General features: G+C 32.5%; 1 long non-coding RNA gene across 2 annotated transcripts in view; it reads left to right on the top strand.

Annotated features, from left to right (window-relative positions):
* LOC128248889 (uncharacterized) overlaps positions 1 to 10,468 on the top strand; it is a 37,407-nt gene that overhangs the window by 13,618 nt on the left and 13,321 nt on the right. For both annotated transcript variants that reach the window (XR_008265032.2, XR_016243381.1), the window contains exon 2: positions 6,997 to 7,155. This is a non-coding gene — a long non-coding RNA (uncharacterized LOC128248889). The remainder of the gene's footprint in view (positions 1 to 6,996; positions 7,156 to 10,468) is intronic.

Genomic DNA, 10,468 nt, shown 5'->3' with positions numbered 1-10,468 from the left:
TTGCATCAAGCTTAATGTTTGATTCCATGTAAAAGCAAGTTTATACTGTTTGCTTTTTAGTGATTAGAGCTATAATTGCAATAACAATTTGATGGAAAATTTTATAAGTGAGCCAAAAGTGATATATTAAATAATGAAGGAAATAGTCTCTTGCAAGGTTAAAATGTTTTAAATACTTTACTGTGGATGCTATATTTTGATTACTTCAACAACAGAAGAGTTACTTTAAAACAGTATGCTTTACTTTTGTCACTTATGCTTTTTGACAAGCACTTTGTGTTTTATTCAGCAATTGACAAGAAATTTAGTTGTAAATAAGTTCATTCAAGAGCTGTCTAGTCATTGTATTTACTGTTTGGTAACACAGTCACAGGAAATTGTATTTCAAGGTTTTTGTTTTCTTTCTCAGCAAGTTCTTGAAATTTGGAGAACAAAATTAAGAGGTAGTTAATTACCTCTATAGAAGCAAATAACTTGATCCCAATTGCAGAATTAAATTAAGATTTTTGGGACAAATATTTATTTTGAATGATTGTGGCTATAAATAAACAAAGTGCTTATTGTTGTATGAGGTCACTGTAGACTGGCAACAATGTACAAGTAGTTGTTTGTGCGTGGGAAGTGTACATGTAGCAGTTTGATATTAAATCAAAATTATAATCATTGAATACATTAGATAATTAGTAATACTTTAGACAAGTGCAGGTATAATCAGATGGTGAGTAAGCTTACTTTGTAACCATGTACTTCTGGGTTCTAACCTACTACATGGTCCATTAGTCTAACACAGTGGTTCTCAAGCATTTTCGTTTTATTTTTTTTACTTTTGTTTCCTATTTTTACTCTACTGGACCTCCATAACCATTCATTGTATATAGAAAAAATCCTGTTGTATTTTTATGATTAAATATTATTTGGAACTGTATAAAAAGTTGTTAAAATATTTCTATATTGTAGAAATATAACCAATTTATTGCACATAAATTTTAACAAAATCTTATATGGACCTCCTTCTCCATATAACCAATGGTTATATGGAGCCTGACTGAGAACTACAAATATGATTTGATGTTACAAATATTTTGGAATTGATGAGAATATTGTATCTTTTGGTATTGTAAATAAAGCTAGGGTGACAAAGGGATACTTCAGTAGGCTTTGGAAAATATGGAAGTCAGAGCTATCTACATTCAATAAAACTATATCTCACTTGCGCTCTTTTGTGACATGCATACCCACAAGTGGAAGTTTATTTATCTACCTGCTCAAAACGCACACAAATATGCATACATCAACTAATTCAGCTAATTACAGACCCTAAGAGCCGTCATGACTTAAGCAGAAGAGCTTTGCCCCTTTCTTAGTCATTAGCTTGAATTCTGTAGTGGTAAAAAAAGAAAAGAAAGAGAATAACTATGGACAACTACTTTGAAAGCTCCAGCTTCTATATCCAGATTATAAATTCACATTTATACCAACAATAATCAATGCATCTGGTTTTGCAAGTAAATGCCTAAGTGACAATCTGGATAAGCTAGGCATTTCAGAGAAAGAAATTGACCAATTAACTCACACACTACAAATACAATCTATAAGTGGAACAGTGAAAATATGCAAGACTTTTCTCGAGTTTAAAATGTGACATTGTTTTTGTTATCTGTATTCCAATGAAGGAGCTTTGTATCTTTGTTAGAAACCAGATCCTTCCTCAGAGGAAGAATTTAAATAATTAAAAACAGATGAGAACATTCACACACACACACATGCACATACACACATAAATAAGACTTTCCAGAAGTTTATCATTTAAGTATATATGGGCATGTCTAGATATGAAAGTATATGCACGAGAAGACATACATAAAATAAAGCATACAAATCTGCACATATACATACATACAAAAATACCCTTGTTGATAATGAAATTCCAATGAAGGAGCCTTGGATCAAGGTTAGAAACCAGTTCATTTCTATTGGCAAGAAATCTTGAAATAAAATTGAATAATGACACACACACACATTAAATGTATATAGGCGGCGAGCTGGCAGAAACGTTAGCACGCCGGGCGAAATGCTTAACGGTATTTCGTCTGCCGCTACGTTCTGAGTTCAAATTCCGCCGAGGTCGACTTTGCCTTTCATCCTTTCGGGGTCGATTAAATAAGTACCAGTTACGCACTGGGGTCGGTATTATCGACTTAATCCGTTTGTCTGTCCTTGTTTGTCCCCTTTGTGTGTAGCCCCTTGTGGGTAGTAAAGAAATAACACACATTAAATGTATATGCATTTTGTGACTGTTTGTGTCTATGTTTACTTGTGTAAATTTGTATGCTAAAAGCATATCTTAGTGATTCAGTAGACAGATACAAATAAAACATCTTAGACTAAAAGAAGTATAGGGATTGATATGATTAGTTAAAACACTTGAAAGCAGTACCCTAACGTGATTATAGTCTACTTACTAAAACTAGAAAATGAATTAAAAAATGATTTGCATTGTAATACGAGCAATATCATTCATTTCCAATATTGTGTGAGAATGTGTCAGGCCATAGGGAAATATTACATTGCCTAGAAACAGGAGAAAGTTAGTGATAGGAAGAGCATCTAATTGAAGAAAATCTTCTGCAATAAACTCCATCCTATCCATGCAAGCATGGAAAAAAGATTTTAAAATGGTTATGATGATGAATAAAAACACTATTAAGTAAACAGAGACATCTAACACATAAAATTTGTATAAAATATAATGTAGCTAATCAAAGCCAAGGACCACCAAAGGTGTCATGATTGTAGAATGTTAACTACTATAAATTGTGTTATTTTGTACCCTATTTACAGATAATTCCCAAACTGGTGGATGTATATTAATCTACAACTAATCTATATAAAAGTTATTTTCCAAAACTGTAAAAAAAGGAAAAACCCCAAAACAAAATTTCTTGTATTGAGCAAACTTTTGAATCTTACAAACTACAATATGTAATTTTATTAAGTTGTAATTAAAGTTTTATATTCAATATTTAACAATTTTAAATTATATGAAAATAGCGCAAATCCTAAAACTCCAAGCTATATGTTTTATCATATCTGTTTTATTTATCTTTTTGTGAGAATCCTAACAGTTGTTTTAGTCTGTCATCCCTGCCAAGTCTAAATAACAATAATAATATACTGGGTTGATTCAATGAAATATATTTTCTTACTGTGTAAAATGTAGCCTTCTTTATTGTCAAAAGAAATCAATATTCTAAATTTAAACAGCTTTTATTTTCAATTTATATTCATTGATTACTGCAATAAAATATATAATATGCAAGAAATTGAAGGGATTATTATTTTGCATGTTAGAATTCTAAGATATATAAAAAAAAAAAACCTTCCAAATCACAAATTGAGGTTTGTAATCCCTAATCATCATGATTACTTTACTGCTTATTGCTATAACTTTATTGCTATCAGCCACTCTGTCTACATTTGTTCTCATCATTTATTGCTGCTGTCTATTTTCCTTTCAATACATTTCCAATGAGGTGTAATTTATTTTTGGATGTCCCATGTGTATTTTAATTAAAAAAAAAACCTTGTGGAGGACATAACCTCTACTGAATCACAAATTTTAGTTTGGAGACTTTAATTATGAAGTTTAGCTTCAAGGGAAGGGTTTTTGCTATTTTTCTCATCTCCTACGAGGGGCTATATGAAATATTTGTTTTCCCATCCCACTCCATCCCATCATAAAACGCTGCTAGAATCTCTCTATTAATATCATGCTATCATTCCTTTTGATTTCAAGCAACATCCCAACTGTCATAGAGAAACATCCACCACTGTCTACATTCAATACCCCTTGAATGGTCAACAATTACTCAAGGGAATTAGATATAAAAAAATTAACAGCCTTATTATATAGCTCTTTTGCCAATAAAAAAAAAGTAAATGCATACTATAAAAAAATGGATAAAACTAAAAAAAAATAATCTAAAATAAAAATTATAACCCAAAGGCTTTCTAAATTATAGAAGGAGCTGAGACCTAAAAAAAAAGTAGGAAAAAAATTAAACAAAAACAAAAAAAAAGATACTGAGAATAAATACAAACATGTGAACATATCAATTTCTGTTAAAATTACTTTCCTACATACATATCTTCATCATCAGTGTGATGTGATAGATGTATGAAGTTTTATGATATCATTATCAAGCTAATACTATTAGTTTTATTTTCTTTTTCTTACTTTGATTACAGTTGTTTTAGCTGTTATTATTGTTATTGTTGTCATTGTCAATCCCACTTGCATCACACACCCAAACCCTCTCCAATACCACAGAACTATCAATAATTATTATAATCTTATTAAAAGCAAAAAGGCTTCATACTATTGAAAAATAAATGAAAAATATAATAAAAAAAATTTCTATTTTTTTAGTTCTCTCTTGTTTATGTAATTTTGTTTCTTTTCTTCTTTAGTTTGTTTTTTTTTTCCTCCTAGTCTTGCACATGCTCTTTCTCTGTCATTTTAGTTTCATTCGATCTGTTTTTAGCTTTTCTATGTTTGCTTTTTTATTTTAATTTCTCTTCATCCATTTTTTTGCTTTTTTGCTTTCTCTTACTCAGTTTCCCTTTTCCTATGTTTCTTTCTTGTCTATTTCTATTAATGATTTAGTTTCTGCTCATCCTTATATAACTAAAAGAAAAATAGCCAGTAGTGAAAAAACAAAAGCTAACAGAAATTATGGAAAAACTGAGAGAAAAATAAAAAAATTAGAAATTATTAAAAAAATCAGCTACAGAAAAGGAGAGAAAGGAATTTTGATGAAAGAGTCTAAGTTGGGAGACTGGTATGTCTTTAATGTTGCTAATTAATTCAGAAGAATTAGAGAGAGGTACAGTAAAAGGATGGATTTCTTTGAACATAACAGAGATCAGATTGATTTAGGTTATGTACAACAGAAAATTAATAATGTTGAGGAAAATTTTAACATTACCAATTCTGTTTAAGATAATGGTGGAATTTAATAGGGAACAGATCAAAGATTCCGACACTAGAAAAAAGATAGTGAGTGTAAAATATAGATGAAAACAAGGAGAGAATTTTGCACAATATAAAGAAATATATATATATATATATATATATATATATATATATATATATATATATATATATATATATATATATGAAAGAAACAAATACTATAGAAGAATATTTTTTAAATATGTAATAGAATTGAGAAGCAATATAAAAAGGAGCAGAATGTAGTAAAAATTAAAGGGAAAATAAATATATAAAGAACTCACAGACTATAAGATCATTTGAGAAATACTGAAATTTCAGAATTGTTATTGAAAGGACAGAACTAATATTGTCATAATTAGGAACGTTTGAAGACAATAGAATGATCTTCTCCCAATATGTTGTTGTACAAATATCCAGTTTCAATTAAAATAGAGAGCATGACAATCAGGCTAATCTTCAATGGAATAAAACTCCCAAAGATAAAGAAAGAGTAATTATAGATAAATAGATTGTCCTATCTACAGGTCATATATCTCAATCCATGATCTATTTTCATCCACTTCCCCTAGATTTTCGATATTCCATTTAGTCTTTATACCTTTTCATTTATGTTTCCTATCACTTTCTATTCTTTTCACTCCTTTGTTTTCACAAACTGCTCTCTGCTGCTTTTCTTTACTAAATACCAATAAGCAAGCTTAAATGTTTAATCACATATTTATATCTATACATATATTTAAAAAGCTTTCTGATTTTTAAGAAATACTTTTATGAATATAAAGCATATCATCTAATCCAACCTTTGATAATAACATTTATAAATAAATAATTGATATATGTTATAATGCAGTTCATTGATTCCACTTATGATAGGAGTATGAGTATAGCAACTGAATTCGATCAGAATATTGTGTATGCAATTTATATATTCATGGTAAACCTTCTAAGTATTTTTCTTAGCTATAACTGAATTATCACTGAATTGTTTTCATATATTAATACTTACATGTTATTTCAGTATTTTACTGTACTTTCATAAGGGCTTGTAAGGAATCACAGAACATTATTAATTTCCTTTAGATTTAAGACAGTAGGTAATTAAAGATTTTTCTACACGTAAGAACAGGAATAAATTATATTATATAGCTTTTCATTTATTTCCTACATGCTAACAGAAAATAGACCTCTTCTGATCTTGTTGGTAGAATAAATACGTAGCACATAGGTTACAAGTACAGGTTAAAATAGGAAAGAATTCAAACATAATCAGTGTAACAGATTGCCATATACATGAACAATCAAGAGAAATTTTACATAATTGTAATTGGAATTACATGTACACATTTTCAGGTTTTACAAAGTTAACTGAATAATTTCTGTTGTAGAATGTGTTGATATATATTTTCTTATAAAATCAATGTAGACATTATTCTATCAACACTAGATGAAGCTAATGTCAAGAGGGAGAGAAGAGGCGGGGAGGGAAAACATAAAATTTGACAGCCCAGCCATTACTGATAGTGAGTTCTCTTTCATAGCCAAAACATGGCTCACAGATTACTCATCTCTGATTGGTTAAAATAACATGTGACAATAGTGAAACTAAACTGAGCTTGCTACAAGAGAATCCCATTTAGTATAGTCACATGGCTATAATTTTCACTGAATATTCACTAAGAAAGCAAGTTTTAGAATTTACATGGCACACATGAGATTTTAAAGAAAATTATATTGTCATTCATTCACCTACATAATACTGATGCAAATATTGAGAAACAGTGAGGTTAAAGTTAAAATATTCATTCATACTTTCATTTACATAAAACACAAGATATCAAACAATGAAAGACCTTACATGTGATGAAAAGAATAATAAAAAATTTTGATTATTCTTTCTTTTTTTCAATATATTTTTGGACTAATAAACTATAACAACAGCAATAACAACAATAATGAGCTTTTATTCTATTGTTACAAAGATCACGAATGAGAAAGGATATTACAAATATCGGTTGAGATTTACAATGAAATCTGATGAACTTGTTATACAAATATTTATGATGAAATCTCAAGAGGAGGACCATTGCTTAAGGCCAGTCAAAGAATCTACAGGCTCAGGATTACCCAAACTAAAATGGGTAAGTACTCTTTCTCAGATGTCATTCTCTAGCCTATAAACATATGCTAACAGAAGGCTTATTCAAGTAGATAATGCTTACTATTTTCACCAACATTCTACAAATTTACTTCTTCCCCTTCGCACGCTCCTTCCTATCACCAATCCATACTTGTTTCCAATGATGACCTTCTTCCAGTTCCTGTCAATTAAATTTCTTTCACAAAGCACTGGATATACCCTGACATTTTGAAGTACACATTAGTGCGTCACATTCCCCCCCCCAAAAAACCCTCTGATCTAGCCATCTATTGACCTTTTGCTCTCACCTGTAACATCTCTCAGGTAATGGAGACAGCCATTAACAATGACATTTTCCAAAATCTCTCTCTCTCTCCTCACTGATCTCAGTATTGCTCCCCAAGAACCAGATCCACTGGCAGCCAACTTTCTTATGTCTCTTACCAATGGTTTCTTGCTATAGAGAAGTTTACTTCTCTCCTTTTAGTAGCATCCACTACACAGCTTCTTTCAATCTCTTTTACTATATAGACCCTAGGCAAAGGACAACTGACAGGCCTAAACAAAGTGGTGGGACAGTGTTCAAAATGGAGTTAGCTTATAGTCAGAGTTATTCCAAGGTTTAACTTTGTACACCACTCTCTTTCTTCTGTACATCAATGACCTACTTTTTGACATCCAACAAATATGCACTCTTATGCAGATGACATGATTCTTCATTCTTCCTTAACTTACCCTAGTCATGTATCAACCACATGCAGCCTATATTCCTTCACACTAAATCTGCATTGATTCCATGAACAGTGACCTTGTAAGTCTTCTGTGAGGCTATGCCAATCTTGTTTCTATAGAAAAAACTCAACCACTGCTCATATCAAGAAATTATCACCAAACCATGTACCTACTAAACATGAACTGCATTCAGATTGAGCCATAACAATCATTCCTAAATCTTGGGCCTCCCTATCATCAAGTATCTCTCCTGGCAAAAGCACATCCTTAACATAACAAAGAGAGTATCCCAAAGACTAGCTCTTCTCTTCATGACCAGAAATTATTAACTTCCAACAGCTGCTAACACATTACAAGACTCAAGAGAGGACACAGTGGAGCTCTGGGATAGTACTGCTGCTATGCACATAGGCATCCTGGACAGTATCCAGAAAAGCGCCATCTGACTAAGAGGAATTCAATTATTAACAGACATGTTCCAGCCTTTTGCCCGTAAATATGCTATCTTCACTCTTTCTTTCCTACAATACTATAATGGCTTCTGTCCCTTAGAGCTGATTGGTTTTTATACCTCCGTCACTCAGGCACCTCTGTTCTACTTATCTTTCTGGTGCATTCAACCCTGCACTAACCATCATGACCAGTTCTTTCTTCTCAGAACATTGGCTTTCAGGAATCTTCATCATACTTGCCTTTCCTGCAGGTGTTGATCTGCAACATTTTAAACCAAACATTAATGGTATCAAGCTAACTGATCTTGAAAGGCCTGCAAAAGATTTGGGCAATACCTCTTTCTCCAAACTCAACAAGTGAAAAGACACACCCATAGTAGAGAAAACTAACTGATAGTGTGCACACAGTGGGAGTGAGTCTCAAACCACATTGTTCTGAAAGACACTTCTTAACTACACAGCCATATCTATACCTATATGCACTTGTATGTATGTGTGTGTATGTGTACAATTGTATTTAAGACAATTATGCACACTCAGATGTCAATAGACCTTTGTTGCAGAAATTGTCTTGAGAGAAGAATTTTCCATGTATCAAAATACATCACTGGGCTACAAATGATGTAGGACACATGCATTTCTGCGTTGTTACGCATCATCAGCTATGGACATTGAATCAACCTTCATGGCCCACTAAGAAATAAATCGTTCTTATATTTAAGTAGTTGATGTATGCTAAGCTTGGTCAAGCTGGAATTAATTTCCATATCCAAATGTTCACTGATATATAATTGTGTACACACATATACAATTGTATGTATATATATATATATTTCAATCAACACTGCTTCATGTGTCTCAGTTCCACATAAAAAGCACCCAGTGTATTCTGTGAAGTGGTTGACATCCAGCTGTAGAGACTAAGCCAAAACAGACTATGGAACCTGGTGCAGGCCCTGGCCTTGCCAGTTCCTGTCAAGCTGTCCAACGCATGCCAACATGCAAAACAGAGTTAAATGATGATGATGATGATGATTATTGTTATTATTTAATGTCTGTCTTCCATGCTGGCATGGGATGGAGTTTTTGACAAGATCCTACAAACCGGAGTACTGTGTTGAGCTCCAATGTCTGTTTTGAGATGATTTCTACAGTTGGATATCTTTCCTCAGGCCCAATATTTTACAGAATGAATGTATTAGAAGCATATTTTGTGACACTAGTAACTTGCAAGACAAAGAAAAGATCTTTGAATAGTGTGATAGTAGAAAGGGAGGTGGCTTTACACCAGATGTTGACAGGCTGAAGCATGACAGAAGGACAGGACAAGCACAGATGTTTTTTCTATAGAGGAGATACATGGCTACCCTGCATTATATAAGGGTAGATGGGAGTAGCTGGAAAGAAGACAATGATGGTGGTGAGAAGGTGTCAGAGTGTACTCTCATGATACAAGAAGGTGAGTATAAGAGAGAATACAAAAAAATAATCAGAAAGTTTGGATGGATAAATTCATTAAGGTGTGAGAGGTGAGTGACAAATGGTTAGAGATGGGTGTAGAGTGAAAGTATGGAATGGAACAAGGGTGGTTGGTCTTAAATATCAGTATAGCAGGAGGAAGATGGAAAAAATAAGAATTGCTCAGGAAAGAGGAAGCGATAAATGGCATTACAAGAAGGGAAGAGAGCAACAACATCAGTATGTAGATCAGAAAATGTAGATGACATGCAGGGTGGAGGAGTTGGATAGAGCATGAGAAACAGATGTACAGTGGCAGAGATAGATGTGAGAGGTACATAGAGATGGCTATAGTGAGTGGTGGAGTCAGGGGCAGATATGCCAGAGCATACAAATGAAAGCAGATAAGAGAAGGTGTTAAAGATATGGTAATAGCAATCCTAACATGTATCACAAGGAGACACAGAAAGGGTGATTAGTACAAAAGAAAATGGGGATATTGGGAATGAGGGATGAGTTTTAAAAGGAAGGGGTCCCATGGAAAGGGGGTGGTAACTGGTAGCACAAAGGAGAATAAAAAATGTTCATATTCTGCTCATGATTATAGCTGCTTAATAGTGCTGAAGTTGGAAGAGTGAATAGGTGCTAGGAAGATGAGAGGCAAGGAAGGTT

This window comes from Octopus bimaculoides, chromosome 10 (genome assembly GCF_046866305.1).
Source record: "Octopus bimaculoides isolate indiv1 chromosome 10, ASM4686630v1, whole genome shotgun sequence".
NCBI classification, from domain to species: Eukaryota; Metazoa; Mollusca; class Cephalopoda; order Octopoda; family Octopodidae; genus Octopus; species Octopus bimaculoides.
The sequence above is the reverse complement of the archived record's forward strand: the minus strand, read 5'-3'. Positions and strand labels throughout refer to the sequence as shown.